The 16,082-nt window shown below is 40.8% G+C and overlaps 1 protein-coding gene and 1 pseudogene across 2 annotated transcripts in view; one reads left to right on the top strand and one right to left on the bottom strand.

Moving 5' to 3' along the window:
• The window catches only part of RNF38 (ring finger protein 38), a 120,474-nt gene that overhangs the window by 33,414 nt on the left and 70,978 nt on the right, over window positions 1-16,082 (top strand). The window lies entirely within an intron of this gene.
• Window positions 5,619-5,703, bottom strand: LOC123820333 (annotated as a pseudogene).

Below are 16,082 nucleotides of genomic sequence, written 5' to 3'. Positions count from 1 at the left end.
AATATGTGTTGAAGTCAGTCATTTCCAAAGTAGCTCTGATTACTTTGAACTGAAGACCACTTCCTAGGCTAATTTAAATGGACTTGAAGTCATCCTTGAGCAAAGTATTAACTTCCCAAAGCAAGCCTTTTTGAAGGAGGTATACAAGTTTTTATGGAAGTGTTTATGAATGTGTTAGCCCTTTTGAAATGTCTGGTAAAATTAAATGAGATGAGAAAAGTAGTTTTGGAATTCATCGTAGGTGATCTAATTCAATATTAAGAATTATTTGTCAGAGTAATTTAGTAACCCTGAACAGGTTAAAAGCCTGCAAAATGAAATTACATAAATGATATCTTTACTTATCATCTACCTGACAGTCATAGAGGGGTTGGCTGTATTGCATATAGATGGTTGAGGCACAGTAAGTGCCTACCAGTATGGGCAAAGACCATTTTATAACCTCAGGAGTACAGTTCAAAATAGAGAATGCTGCTCTTCACACCTTGAGCTTTTTCATTCTCATCATTTCTTCTACCACCTTCTCCCCTCTACACACCAGCACTCCATGCCTTCACCCCCTAGCCACTGTCGTAGTTAAAGCAGCCATTCCCAGCTTTGCCTTGACTGTGTTAGATTGGCCAGCAGATGGAACCAAAAATAAGTCTGTTTGTGGGATTTTCAAGACTGTCAGGCCATGAGCCATTTCAGGAAAAAAAGTTTTTGATAGGAAGGTTAAATCAGTATCTGATATTATAGAAAAGTGCTTTATGAGTAGTTTTCACTTTAATTACACAAGTAATACCTTTTTCCTTTTGTTATTTTTAATTATATACGTAGTGTTTATAATTATAGAAGATGCATAAAGGGACTAAATGGTAATGGAAAAAATACAATAAAGATTAAATTTAAAAAGATGCAAACAGTACAAAATATATAAACATACCTTCAGTGCCATTGTCCTTTTCAGGGATAATTTCTGTTAATAATATATTGCCAGATAAATTGGACTTTATTATATTTTATCTATTGTTCAGCTTGCTTTTTTTTTTTTTTTTCTTAACAATACACCTGGGTAGCCTTTCCATTGTCAGTAACTTTCAGGAGGGCTCTTTAATAGGTGTAGATCATAGGAAGGGATAATGATTTACTTAACCCTTTCTTACTGTGGGTACTGATACAACCTTCCCAGTTACAGAGTATGCCAGATGACTTTTGGAGGGATAGAGAAAGAAGGTTGGTACTGTTAACTTTTTCTATTGCCATGTGATAAGGATAAACACTAGTCCTTTTTTTTTGTGCCACAGACAGTGCTAAATTCTTTATATATGTCATATGAACTTTGCAACAACCTATGTCAGGTGTTAACATCCCTTCCCAGATAAGGAAAAATTGAGGCTTATTTGCCTAAGGTCTCACAAGGAAGAACAAGGATTAAAGCCCTTGCCTGTCTCATGGCAAAATCTTGTTTCTTTTCCACTTAATATTTCTAGATGTAAATACATTAATAGCAGATAAATGGGTTTTTTTTCTGCCAGTGATGATGTTAGAATTAGTATGAATATAATTTTCGTGTTCTGTAAAAATTCATTCCTTGTTGACTTGTCGTCTGTAGTGATTAGTGGTCATCCTCCCGCCTCCTTGCTTTTTATGCATAGCTCCATTCTGCATAGATTTAAAATATGGCAATGTGAAGTAGCCCCTCTGGCTCATTTTACATCCATTTCTTCTAGTTTTTTGTGGTTTAGAGAGTATTTGATATAAACGTCTGTGTAGCGGTATTCAAGGCTAAGAGAAATTTGTAATAATTCTTCAGCTTCTAATGACCGTAATGTAAAACTTCTTACCTTCTTGTTGCTTTGCCGTCCCCCAGACTTGTGGCACTCTAAGTTAGCAGAAGAGAGGGAGGGCATCTCCACCCAAACAGGATAAGATTTTTTCTTTCACTTGGGAATGGCCAGTGCCAATTGGCCATTTTCCTCCCCTCACCTTCTTTGGCTTTGTGGAAGTAGATGTATCCGAGAATAAGTGCTTTCCTACCTCCAAGTCTTTTGTTCAGCTCAGCGAAAGCTCTAATCTGGACTGAACCTCTTCCTAAATGTCCTGAAACTCTTCCTGTTGTATATATTGGGATAAAGTGAGGAGGTAGGAATCCTAGACACTTTGTTTTAGATTAGTGAATTTTAATTTTTTGAGAAATGTAGACTACTTCGAGGATCTGCTAAAAACCACTCACCTGCATTGCCTTTGCACTTATAGTCGGAAGTAAACTATCTTGAACAAGTTATTTTAGGGTGGTTCTCTGGTATTTAGACTTTGTTTCCCTTCCTAGGTTGAAATTGCTGCTTTTGTCCTCCCAGTACCAGAATCAGTCTGTCAGCTAGGAGCATTGATTGGCTTATCACTCAACAGGTGATAAGTGAACACTTTTTTAGAGTGTTTCCATTAGGAAGCTTTGAGTTCAGGTGAAAAGGATTAATTACTTAGATGGAGGATAAACATTTAACAGACAAGGTTGTGTGAATAATTTTAGGTGAGATACTTGTCACAGTAACTGACCAAAGCATAGGTAGATTTTCCTCTGAGTTGATATGCTTACTGGTATTTATATTTGGGCTCACTTGCATCATCATAGATAACCAAGAGTTGATATAAAAAGATTTTATTTTTAAATTTTTTAATTTATTGATTGATTTTTAGAGGGGTGGAGAGAGAGACAGAGAGAAGGAGAGATTGTTGTTCTTCTTCTTCATGCATTCATTGGTTGATCTTGTATGTGTCCTGACTGTGGATCCAACTTGTAACCTTGGCTTATCAGGACAATGTTCTAACCAACTGAGCTACTTAGCCTTGCAAGATTTTTTTTTTTTTCCTGGAGAGAGGGGAAGGGAGGGAGAAAGAGAGGTAGAGAAACATCAATATGTGAGCGATACACCGATTGGTTGCCTCTCACACTCCCCAACTGGGGACCTGGCCTGCAACCCAGGCACGTGCCCTGCCTGGGAATCGAACCGGTAATCTTTTTGTTTGCAGTTTTGATTTGTGGCACTGAATCCAGTGAGCCACACCAGCCAGAGCAATATTTTAATTGTAAAATTTGTTGAGGAAAAAAAGCATATATACTCCATCTGATGGTGGGTGAGGAATGGCATCGTTGATAGTAAGATTAGCCCATGAAGCCTCATATTCCTGACCTGCTCGGCTAAAATGCCGGGAGAGGGAGGGAAGGGCTGGGCTGGCCACCTGCCATTGTGGACTGAGTGGCCTTGTTAAGTAGGCACTCTTACCCTCTTTGCTTCTGAAGTGTTAATCTTCTTGAGGCCAGGAAAGAGGGAAAAGGAAGGGCCTGACCTTCGGCTTCTCTTTTGCTAGAAAACTGCTTTTTTTTTTTCAGAACTAGCAAGTCAGGAAACCGTCTTCAAAGATTACTGGCCCAGGTTGCCATGACAAGGCTAAAAGATGGATGATTATCTATTTTATATTATTTATTCTTATATTTCTATTTTTTAGTGCTAATCTTATTGTGACGAGTCCTTGCTGTTGTAAACTAGAATATTTTCCGCACATAATGGAAGGAAAAACTGGACATAAATGAATCCAACATGAAATCCAGAATATGCTTGCCATATAAATCTATCATTACTATCTTAATATAATGGGTGGCCATCTTTCAAAAAAGGAGCTGACTGGTTAAGCTTTTTCAAAACTGTATTGAGATCTTTTTTTATTTGGATTACTAGTTTAATGTCAGCTTACCCATCAAGATCATTTGTCTTCCCCAGGTACTTTTTAATGCATGTTCCCGATATTTAATTTAATTTTTTATTTTTTTTAAGATTTTATTTATTTTTAGAGAGATGGGAAGAGAGGGAGAAAGAGAGGAAGAGAAACCTTATGTGTGAGAGAAACATCGATGGTTACCTCTTGCATTGTCCCTAACTGTGGACCTGGCCCGAAACCTAGGCATGTACCCTGACCAGGAATTGAACTGGGGACCTTACAGTTCACAGGCTGGCACTGAATCCACTGAGCCACACCATCCAGGATGCCAATATTTTACTGATATTTTTTAATCCACTTTTTACATTTTTGGCACCTCCCTCACGAAAACAAAACACCCTGCTACTGCTTTGGAGTGATAAAAGCCTAATTCCAATGGAAAACTGGTGTGTAAAACTTTAGTACACATTTATGACTATACATGCAGAGGCTATCCTTAGCATTAGGAGCTGACACCATTGTATTGGGAGCTTAACATTTAAATGAATTATTTTGCCACTTTAAAGCAGGTGATAGTTTTTGGGAAATTAAATGTATGAGCCCTGGTAGATAAGAAAACACACAATTGCAAAGAACCAGATTATACTATTTGCTGCCTAGAAACTCCACTTGATAAGTTCAAGGCATCAACAGTTGTGTTCGAACATTTAAGAGCCAGAACTGAGCATCAATTATTGTCTAGTTTTCAAATTCAGTTTCTCCCTCTAGAGTCTAGATGATGGTCTGTTATCCAAGTAGCAACTATATAGACTTCACAGAATAATATAAATTATTACAGAAATTTTGTTCCACTCACTTTTTACTTTTGTTTTGGAAAACAATTAATTCTAAGGTACAAGTCACATCTCACTTAAGAATTATGACTTCGGTATTTGCCTCACATTTTCAACTTGCTAACTTCAAGTGTATCTAAGAGTCTGCCTCATTTTACAACCACTGTAATTTACAGCAGGTCTCATCTCTTTCTAAAATTTATTTTTTTGAATAGGTAATAACATTCACATGGTTCAAAGTTCAAAACATAAAAAAGCATATAGTGAAAAGATTTTGACACCTGTCCTCTAGTCTCCTAGTTCTTCCTAAGCCCAGAGGCACTCAGTGTAATCAATTTCTACACATCTGTACTACCCCAAGCCCATTGCATTTTCCCTGAACGTTATATAGTGGAGCACATTCTTGATTGGTGCACAGAGAACCTCCTTTTTTTCCCCCTTACAGTTGCAGAGTGTTCCCTTATTGATGGATGTTTAAACTAAGCTTTCACTCATTCTGTTGACCAACTATGGAGCACCTGCTTTATGCCAGGCACTGTTCTTTGCACTTAGGATAACAATGTATAAAGCAGGGGGTTTCCTGCCTTGTGGAGCCAATTCTGATCTCGGGGGACATACAATAAAATATGCATAATTTGTACATATATCAATTTGCCTGAGTGAAGGTATACTTACAAAATGAACTCAGAATTGGAATGTCTAGTTTAAAAGGTGTCTCTTTTTTCATCAGGGTAGGTAGCTGCCCAGTTGCTCTTCTTTGATGTACTAGTTTACATATCTACTATTAGCAGTGTTTGAATGCCTGTTTTTTCATACCTCTTCCAACACAGTGTGTTATCGAACTTTTTGATTTTTACCAACCTGATACAGAAGAAAGGCATGTCAGTGGAACATTCATTTGCATGTTTCTTTGGAGAACAGCTTACCATTTGTATGTTTTGAAAAGGAATTTTATTTCCTGAGACTCTTGTCTATTATTTTCATTGAGTTTTTATTATTTTTAGGGGTTCATTTATTTATGTCTGTATGTATTTATTTATTACTACCCAGACTGTGCTGTCTCCCTCTTACAACCACTGTGTGTTGTAATCTTTTCTGAAGGAAGAGAAGAATGATCATTGATGGCTATTGGCAGTTGCAAAAGCAACACCAAAAGCCAGCTTCACACTCAGGATAGAGGGGTTCTTTAAAAGTTACTAATCTGTACTACATTTTAATTGCTTGCTTGCTTGATTGATTGATTCATTAATTTTAGACCCTGGAAATGTGAGGATTTTTTTCTTAAGCCTCTTAATGTTGTTGAATGGAGTGTTATATGTTAATATCAATGTTGTATCTGTACTAGAAATTATAGCAGTAATTTAAATTCTCATTTATCATTTAGGGAATATATTTAGAGATTTCAGGTGCTTTAGCCCAAAGACTTTAATTTATAAGAAAGTGTAAACTAAGTGTATTGTGTTACAATGTTTGGTTATCATAAATAGTAGATGATCACCCATGTTTCACATATGTGTGTATACCTTACATCTTCTATTGAATGGCTAAAACAGTATTTGTCAGATTTCATCTTTATCCCTTGCAAAATGGGAAGTAATGAATAAAGTCAGTCCTTGGATTAATTTAAAGCTGAGGGGCAGAACACCTAGAAATCACCAATGAGATTATTTTTTTATTTTAAGTATATTTTATTGATTATACTATTATCTTGTCCCATTTTTTCTCCCCCTTTTTAAATATATTTTATTGATTATGCTATTACTGTTACTCCATTTTCCCCACTTCACTCCCTTCCACCCTGCACACCCCCTACCACCCTTTAGTTCACATCCAAGCGTCATACATATAAATTCTTTGGTTTTTACATTTCCCATACTATTCTTACCCTCCCCCTTTCTGTTTTCTGCCTACCATCTATGCTACTTATTCTCTGTACCTTTTTCCTCTCTTTCTCCCTCCCCTGTTCATAACCCTCCATGTAATCTCCATTTCTGTGGTTCTTTTCTAGTTGTTCTAGTTGTTTGCTTTCTGTGGTTCTGTTTGTGTTCTAGTTGTTTGCTTTGTTTTTGTTTTTGTTTTAGGTGTGGTTGTTGATAATTGTGAATTTACTGTCATTTTACTATACATGTTTTTTATCTTCTTTTTTTTAGGTAAGTCCCTTTAACATTTCATAAAATAAGGGCTTGGTGATGATGAACTCCTTTAACTTGAACTTATCTGAGAAGCACTTTATCTGCCCTTCCATTCTAAATGAAAGCTTTGCTGGATAGAGCAATCTTGGATGTAGGTCCTTGCCTTTCATGACTTGGAATCCTTCTTTCCAGCCCCTTCTTGCCAGTAAGGTTTCTTTTGAAAAGTCAGCTGATAGTCTTATGGGCACTCCTTTGTAGATAACTCTCTCCTTTTGTCTTGCTACTTTTAATATTCTCCCCTTATCTTTAATCTTGGGTAATGTGATTATGATGTGCCTTGGTGTGTTCCTCCTTGTGTTACAGAACAGGTCCAAGGGGGACACCATATACTATTATGGAAAGTACTCCACTAGGTTCACACTGCCCACTGCCAGAGGAAAGATGTCTCTCAATGCCAGAGCTTTGTGTAAAGGAAAGGAAATGTAAATTTACTTAAAGCTACATAGACTTAAAGTAGTGACCTAATGTCATTAAAATATTAAAGTCTTTTAAGATACCCACAGACACACACAGTCCTTCCTTCTCCCTCTGCCCTTATCTGGGGTACTGTATCTCAGGAAAACTTGCAGTCTGTGATTCAGGCTCCTGGCACCATCAGCTGTGTCGCTGTCTGGATCTCCAATTAATCCAAAGCCGTGTGGCACCTTCTCATGGCCCACCAACAAAAGTCCTTGCACCCCTTTTCCTCCAGGCAAAGTCTCTCCTCCTTAAGCCACGTGGCCAAAGGGAGCACCCCAAAGCCATGGGGTCCTCACTGTGGCCAAAGGCACATGGTTCTCTCCCCGCCAAAGCTGCAGGGTGGGGGATCACCACTCTGCCAAAGCCACATGGTGATTCAGCCTCATATGGCTGCTGGGGTCCCCACTCTGTCCAAAATTGTATGGTTCTCTCTCAGCAAAGCTGTGAGGTGGTCCCCACCCTGGCCAAAGCTGCATGGTTCTCCCTCCATATGGCTGCTAAGTCTGGGTTTGAATCCCCACTCCAATCTTCCTCTGCAGCCCCATTTCCAACTCTTCCCACAATTGGCTACACTTGTTAGCACTCCCATATCCTTCCAGCTGTACTGGGAGGCTGCCATAGTGAGTCTGGGCAGGTGTGGCCCTATGACCTGGAGTCAGTCATCTCCAAGCTCTCATGTAGGTGCTGTAACCAGGGAGAGTTGCCTCCTAGTTAAGTCTTCGGTGGAAGTCACTTCCATCCCCCTGGCTCAAAGCATGCCCACAGCTATTTAACATATCTGTGCAACCAGTTAAAGGTTATAGATATGTTAAATGACCATGCCTGAGGTTAGCTGCAAAGTTGTTGCTATGCAAAACAGCTCTCTATGGCCCTGCTCCATGTGTCCCTTACCCCAACTCACACCTGTGAGGGGAAGGGGTGAAGACATCCTATATACTTTCTAATATTTCCTGGACACCTTAAGTTCTGGACCCCATTCCAAATCCCTGTTTGCCGCCCGCCCCCCCCCCCCCCGGCTGCACCCTGTTACACTTGGGTCCAACTTCTTTGGGACTCTCTGAGCTTTTTGGACTTCCTGGAAGTCTATTTCCTTTGCCAGATTGGGGAAGTTCTCCTTCATTATTTGTTCAAATAACTTTTCCACTTGTTGCTCTTCCTCTTCTCTTTCTGGCACCCCTATAATTCAGATGTTGGAACATTTCAAGATGTCCTAGAGGTTCCTAAGCCTCTCCTCATTTTTTTTTGAATTCTTGTTTCTTCATTCTTTTCTGATAGGATGTTTCTTTCTTGAATGGGTTTGTATACATTCTAGGACCCTGTGGGTCTCTCCAATGAACTCTGCTGTAGGCTAGGAGTTTCTCCTGGCATCTCAACTCCCACAGGTGTTTTCAATCAATGTTTTGAGGCCTTATTTCCTAGCGCTGGGGCCCTGGGTTGTGCAGTCTGTTTCACTCCCCAGTTTCGCCTGGTTTATCTGTGCGTGAATGTGGGACCGCCTGGTCAGCCAGCCACCTTGCGCACTGCGCCCCTCCACAATCTGCCACCTCTCTGGGTCCACCAGCCACCACTTTGCCCTCAGCCCTCTCTGCCCTGGCTACCCAGCTCCACCCCTCCTACCTGTCTGGATAAATGTGTCTTTAACTCCTTGGTTGTTGAACTTCCATACAGTTCGACTTTCTATCAGTTCTGGTTGTTTTTTGTTTTTAAATTGTTGTCCTTTTGGTTGTGCGAGGAGGCACAGTGTGTCTACGTACGCCGCCATCTTGGCCAGAAATCCAGATTATTTATTTTATAACCATGGAATGGATTACATTCAGGCCATATTTTGTTTGGATACCCAGTTTCTGCATTCTCTTTATTTCCTACTACAAAGAATAAGGAGATGCTTTGGAAATTGAATTCCCCACCCCAGCCCTTCCTATCTGAGGTTCTCATGTTTCCACTCAAAGAAAAGTGGAGCCATTCCTTTTACTACTAATACTCAAGAAAATAGATCAAATAAGTCACTTCCTTCTTCTCTTCCTGTAGCCCCCAAACATAATACTTGGTCTCTATTTTCTACTTGTTTCCTCCTCTTTCTTTATCTTCTTCATTAACTACCCTTCCACCTCTAAAACTAAAATTCAAAACATTTAGTTCTTGGCTGTGAGCTTTTCTTTGGCTAAAACTTCTTAGATCTTACTTCCTTCTGAAATTTCAATGACCATTTTGATACAAACACAAAATATATCAGTAACAGTTATGTTGCATAGATGAGAGGGGAAATGAAATACGGATGGAAGAGTTTAGTCTTCTGATTAAGTAGCATGGCAGAAATCCAATAAATCACAAAATTTGATAACCAAGAAATAGTCATATAAGCATATGGCTTAGAAAAATTGAGATCAGTACTGGAGGAAATACCTAGACAATGTGAGGGTACTTGCCTCTGGGAAGGGAGACTGGGGACTGGGGGGAGTGGGGTGGGTACTGGAATGGATTTTTTTTTTTTTTTTGTTATCACAAACCGTTTCTTTTTCCTTCTTTTTTTTTTTTCACTTTTTAAAATCTTATGTACATATTTGATAACTACATGCTGGTATTTTACAGAATTATTGATTGAGCCCTGGCTGGTGTGGCTCAGTGGATTGAATGCTAGCTTGAGAACCAAAGGGTCCCCAATTCTATTCCCTGTCTAGGCTGCATGCCTGGGTTACTGGCCAGGTCCCCAGTAGGGGGTGCACAAGAGGCAACCACACCTTGACATTTTTCTCCCTCTCTTTCTCCCTCTCTACCACTCTCTAAAAATAAATAAAATCTTTAAAAATAATTTCCTATTACCCAGGCATTATTGTATAATTGTTAATATCTTAGTGTTCTTATTCTTAGTGTTAATATTCTTTTGGAAGTTTTCTCTGCATATCTAGTGTGTGTGTGTGTGTGTGTGTGTGTGTGTTTTAATCCAAAGTGTGTTTACTGGGATGGTTCCCCACTCATGTTGATTCCGTTAAGCCTTTCTTTCCCTGCTGTAGGCTGACGGAGAACAGTGGAGCAGCCAACATACAAAACTACTGTTTGTGCATGGCTAAAGACGGTGGTGATTTTATAGCATCCTGGGCATTTCACATCCATGAAGTGGGAACTGGGGTGCTATACCAGGTGCTGCTGCTTCTGTTTCCTCTTCTCCTCTTCTGGAGAGGCATGTTGTTTCAGGGAGGTCGTCACCGCTGGAAAGGGCCATGTCTGTTTTTTAACCACCATGAAATCATACTATTTATATTTTTCTATAACTGCTTTTTTAAAAAGATTTTATTTATTTATTTTTAGATAGAGGGGAAAAGAGGGAGAAAGAGAAGGAAACATCAGTGTGTGGTTGCCTCTCACACACTCCCAACTGGGGACCTGTCCTGCAACCCAGGCATGTGCCCTGACTGGGAACTGAACCAGCAACCCCTTGCTCTACAGGCTGGCACTCAGTCCACTGATCCACACCAGCCAGGGTGATACCTGCTTATTTTTTTCTTTTTAATTTATTTATTTTTAGAGAGGGGGAAGGGAAGGAGAAAGAGAGGGAGAGAAACATCAATGTGTGGTTGCCTCCCACGAACCCTGCCCCCCACCCCAGGGACCTGGCCCACAACCCAGGCATGCTGCTCTCACTGGAAATCGAACTGGCGACCCTTTGGTTCTCAGTCCATGCTCAATCCACTGAGCTACACCAGCCACGGTGATACCTGCTTTTTTAATATTAACATTTCATTTAAGTAAATTTGATCTCATTTAATTTTACTACATTCATATTTCTCTATTCATTCCCAAGTATCTTGTCTCAACTGGTTTATTTAAACTTATATACAATGTGGCATGTACATTGTATCTGATGTATTTATTTAATTAAATTTTGGGGGGTAACATTGGCCAATAATGTTATATAAGACATCATATCTGATTATTTTCCCTAAATCTCTTTTAATCTAGCACAGTTCCTAGCCTTTCCTTTTTTGTTTAAAGTAATAATAACACTGACTTATTGGAAACCTGAGCCAGTTCTGTAGAACTACTTTCTTTTGGATGAGTTGATTGATTCCTGGTGATGTCATTTATTCATCTATCTCCTATAGTTCCTGTAAACTGGAAATCATATCCAATAGTGGGATGGATCCAAGTGTGAAGTAATTTTTGCTTGAATGCCAAACAGAGATTATGCCAGAATTTCATAGTTTATCCCATTAGAAATCATATCTGGACCACTGTTGGTAGTGCTACGATTGTGCATTGGATTAAGATGATGGGGGTTGATCTCCATTGTGTAGTTCGGTTCTCCTTGCAGCTTGTGAGTGACCTGAATAGTGTTACTTTGGCAATTTACAAATCAACATCCCCACTCACCTAATGGTTTTGTTTGTTCTTTTTATTTATTTATATTTTTAAATACGTTTTATTGATTATGCTATTACAGTTGTCCCATTCCCCCCCTTCACTCCCCTCCAACCTGGACACCCTCTCCCACCCATATTCCCCCCCTTTAGTTCATATCCATGTGTCATGAATTCTTTAGCTTCTACATTTCCCATACTATTCTTGCCCTCCCCTGTCTATTTTCTACCTACCATATATGCTACTTATTCTCTGTACCTTTGTGCTGGGAACTGCCCTGCCTGGTAGCTGAGGGAGTGGCCTTGGACCGTAAGCCAGCAAGGAGACAAAAGTGTATCTCCCTGGCAGGAGCGCTGCTTCTGCTGCTTCATTCATAACTGAACCCCAAAGCTTGGTCAGTTAGCCAATGATGGGTAAGGTTCCCCAAGGGGGGAATGACCTAAGACAGGCACGATCACGTGGTAGGCCCCCAAGAAAGGACTTTGGGGGCTACAGCAAAAGGGGGTGATGGACCCTCGCTCCTCAGCTTTGACATAGCCTTAGTCCTCATCGTCTGGGAGAAAATCTCCTTATCTCTTGGTTGCCTTAGTTCCCTTGCTCCACCTAAGCCTGAAACAATGAGAGGGTGGTGCAGCTCTGTGCTGAACAGGGCGGGTTCCCCAGGTGATCAGGCCTAAGAAAGAATATGTAAGATCCTGTGAAACCTGCTTTGTTTAAAATACTCTCAGTTGAATGAGAAGGGTCCAAGGAGGAAGTTAGTTTGTTCCTTGAAGTCTTACAGCTCTTTGACCCTGACTCAAAATAGACCCTCAGAGTTCCTTGTTATCTATTATTTGATCCTTACTTCCTAGCAATGAGTAATGAGCTTTTACCTGAATTCTTATTCAAACGAAACCGATGAAAAGCCTCTCCGGAGGGGTTAGGCGAGCTCTCCCCACCAGGGAGGGTGGCCATGGCGCCCTCCAGGAGAGAGGGTGGCCATGGCGCCCTCCAGGAGAGAGGGTGGCCAAGGCGCACTCCCCACGTGAGGAGTGGCCCTGCTGTTCCTATTCCCCCACAGGACCTGGTTGTCTCTGTGTATGTTTTCCTCGCATGTTGACGAACACCCGCAGCCGAGATGGATACTGCTGGCCGATGTCCTCCACACCTTTGCCCCCTCTCTCCTCCTCCCACTCCCTTGTGGCTAACCCTCCATGTGATCTCCATTTCTGTGGTTCTGTTCCTGTTCTAGTTTGCTTAGTTTGTTTTTGTTTTTGTATTTTAGGTGTGGTTGTTGATAATTGTGAATTTACTATCATTTTACTATACATGTTTTTTATCTTCTTTTTCTTAGATAAGTCCCTTTAACATTTCATAAAATAAGGGCTTGGTGATGATGAACTCCTTTAACTTGACCTTATCTGAGAAGCACTTTATCTGCCCTTCCATTCTAAATGAAAGCTTTGCTGGATAGAGCAATCTTGGATGTAGGTCCTTGCCTTTCATGACTTGGAATCCTTCTTTCCAGCCCCTTCTTGCCTGCAAGGTCTCTTTTGAGAACTCAGCTGACAGTCTAATGGGAACTCTTTTGTAGGTAACTGTCTCCTTCTCTCTTGCTGCTTCTAGGATTCTCTCTCTCATTTTTACCTTGGCTAATGTAATTATGATGTGCCTTGGTGTGTTCTTACTTGGGTCCAGCTTCTTTGGGACTCTCTGAGCTTCCTGGACTTCCTGGAAGTCTATTTCCTTTGCCAGAATGGGGAAGTTCTCCTTTATTATTTGTTCAAATAACTTTTCCACTTGTTGCTCTTCCTCTTCCCCTTCTGGTACCTCTATAATTCGGATTTTGGAACATTTAAAGATGCCCTGGAGGTTCCTAAGCTTCTCCTCATTTTTTTTTTGAATTCTTATTTCTCCATTCTTTTGTTTGGTTGTTTCTTTCTTCCTTCTGGTCCACTCTATTGATTTGAGTCCCAGTTTTCTTCCCATCACTATTGTTTCCCTGTGCATTTTCCTTCATTTCATTTATCGTAGCCTCAATTTTTTTCATCTAATTTACGACCAAATTCAACCAATTCTGTGAGCACCCTGATCACCAGTGCTTTGAACTGTGCATCTGATGGGTTGGCTATCTCTTGGTCGCTTAGTTGTATTTGCTGTGGAGCTTTGATCTGATCTTCTGTTCGAGCCATTTTTGGTGGGGGTGGGGGTCTGGTCATGCCTGTTATGTATGAGGGGCGGAGCTTTAGGTGTTACCAGGGTGGGGCAGCCCAGTCACTAGGTTGTGATGCTGTATGTGGGGGCAGGGGTCCAAGAAGGAACAGTGGCACTTGCTCCTCTCTCTGTCAGATTTCAGTCCCTTCCGCTGCTGCTTTCTCCAAGCAAACCGGGCCTTTCTGGTGCTAATTCCTGTGTGGGTGGGCTTGTGCACATTCTAGGACTCTGTGGGTCTCTCCAGTGAACTCTCCTGTGAGGCCGGGAGTCTCTCCCTGCGCTTCAACCCCCACAGATGTTTTCAATCCATGTTTTGAGGCTTTATTTCCCCAAGCTGGGACCCTGGGTTGTGTGGTTTGTCTCACTCCCCAGTTTCGCCTGGTTTATCTGCACGTGAATGTGGGATCGCCTGGACAGGCAGTGCCTCACTTCACAGTCACCACCTTGCTGGGTCTGCCAGCCACCTACGTGCCCAGTGTCCACCTGCTGCCATCTTGGGCCTGGGATGCCTTATGCACCCAGTGCCACTGCTCTTTGTGCCTCGACCACTCTCTGCCCAGCTGCCTGACCACTCCCTTCCTATCCGTCTGGATGAATGTGTATATTTTAACTCCTTGGTTGTCCGACTTCCATACAGTTCAATTTTCTGTCAGATCTGGTTGTTATCTTCTTTCTAAATTGTTGCTGACCTTATTTTCATTGTGTGAGGAGGCACAGTGTGTCTACTTACGCCTCCATCTTGGCTGGAAGTCTTTACCTAATGGTTTTAACCTCATTAATTACCTTTGCCTGAATCATCAGTTTCATTGGTTTTGCAAAATGATGTTTCTTAATTTTGAAAATCCTTCTATATGTATTAGTTTGTATTTTTTTGTAATGAAGAACTAAGTAGAACTAGATCTATTTTGATTACTCTAAAAAGTAGAATAAATGCTTAATTTTTTGGTTTTAATTACCAGTTTTTGAAGAAGCTGTTTTAATAGGCACCTCAAGAAGAGACAGTTGAGGTTTTATGTCCTCCACCCCTTTTTGAGACTCTTAGGGACTCAGATTTTCATTGAGATGATGTTTTGATGAGCTACACTGTAGCTGCTAGTCTTTTTAAATTTATTTTTATTTTTTTTAGAGAGAGGAGAAAGGAGGGAGACAGAGGGGGAGAGAAACATTGATCGGTTGCCTTTTGCACACCCCCAATCAGTGACCTGGCACGCAATCCAGGCATGTGCCCTGATTGGGAATCAAACCATCAACCCTCTGGTTCACAGGCTGACCCTCAGTCTACTGAGCCACACCAGCCAGGGTGCTATTCTTTGTTGTTGTTGTTGTTGTTGTTGCTGCTGCTGCTTTTAATCCTTAAATTGGTAAAACTTTGATCATTGGGAGCTGCTGCTTCTGTCTTGTGGAATAGGTCTTAGAGACCTTGTGGTACTTAGGTTTGGTGCTGTTGCTATCCCCATTGTCCAATTTTGTAGTTCGAAACCTTCACATTTTTTTAAAAGATTTTTTTTTGTTTTTAGACAGGGGGGAATGGAGGGAGAAAGAGAGGGAGAGAAATACCAGTGTGGTTACCTATTATATACCCCCTTCTGGGGGCCTGGCCCGCAACCCAGGCATGTGCCCTGACTGGGAATTGAGCCAGCGACCCCCTGGCCCACAGGCAGGAGCACAATCTACTGAGCCACACCAGCCAGGGCAAAACCTTCATATTTAAACCCTCAATTCTTTGTTTCTGAGGTGACAGGCAGTTGGCCTTCGCGTGTAGGAAATGCTTCAGAGGGACCCACTTCATATTCTTAGGTTAACACATTATTATTACAATATAAACCCCCGTCTCAGATGTGCACATGAGGAGTAATTCTGACAGTGCTCAAAATGCCACATTTTTATGACAACTTGGACAAGTGACCACCTTTAAAGATGTGCACACTCTGTCCACATCTCTGCAGTTCAGTTTCATGGTTTAATGCTTCTCGTTTTTTGTACCCAGAGTTCAAGGAATATGCATATGTCTCAACAATGTTTTTCTGCTGGTGTTTATATAAGAAGATTGTATGTTTATGTTTCTCAAACCCAATACAACTTTTTTTTAATAAAGCAATGTACAGAAGAGTCTTAGTTACATTTCAACTGTCCCTGATAAAATATGTCATTTGGAAAATTATGTTGCATGTCCACAAAAAGGTTGTGAGTTCTGGGTGGATTTGGCACGAAGAGGCCATATTCCTACAATACAAAGAACTGTTAAGGAGTATTTTTTGGCAGTGCTTTAAATTTATTACATACTGGCATGATAATTTGCTCCGAGTGTGTTAACTGTGTTTTAGTTTCCTTTTAGGAAAGAAGTGTCAGG

This window comes from Phyllostomus hastatus, unplaced genomic scaffold (assembly GCF_019186645.2).
Source record: "Phyllostomus hastatus isolate PE091 unplaced genomic scaffold, TTU_PhHast_1.1 phas_contig_34, whole genome shotgun sequence".
Taxonomy (NCBI): Eukaryota; Metazoa; Chordata; class Mammalia; order Chiroptera; family Phyllostomidae; genus Phyllostomus; species Phyllostomus hastatus.
Note: the sequence above shows the minus strand (reverse complement) of the source record. Positions and strands in the feature narration are given on the sequence as shown.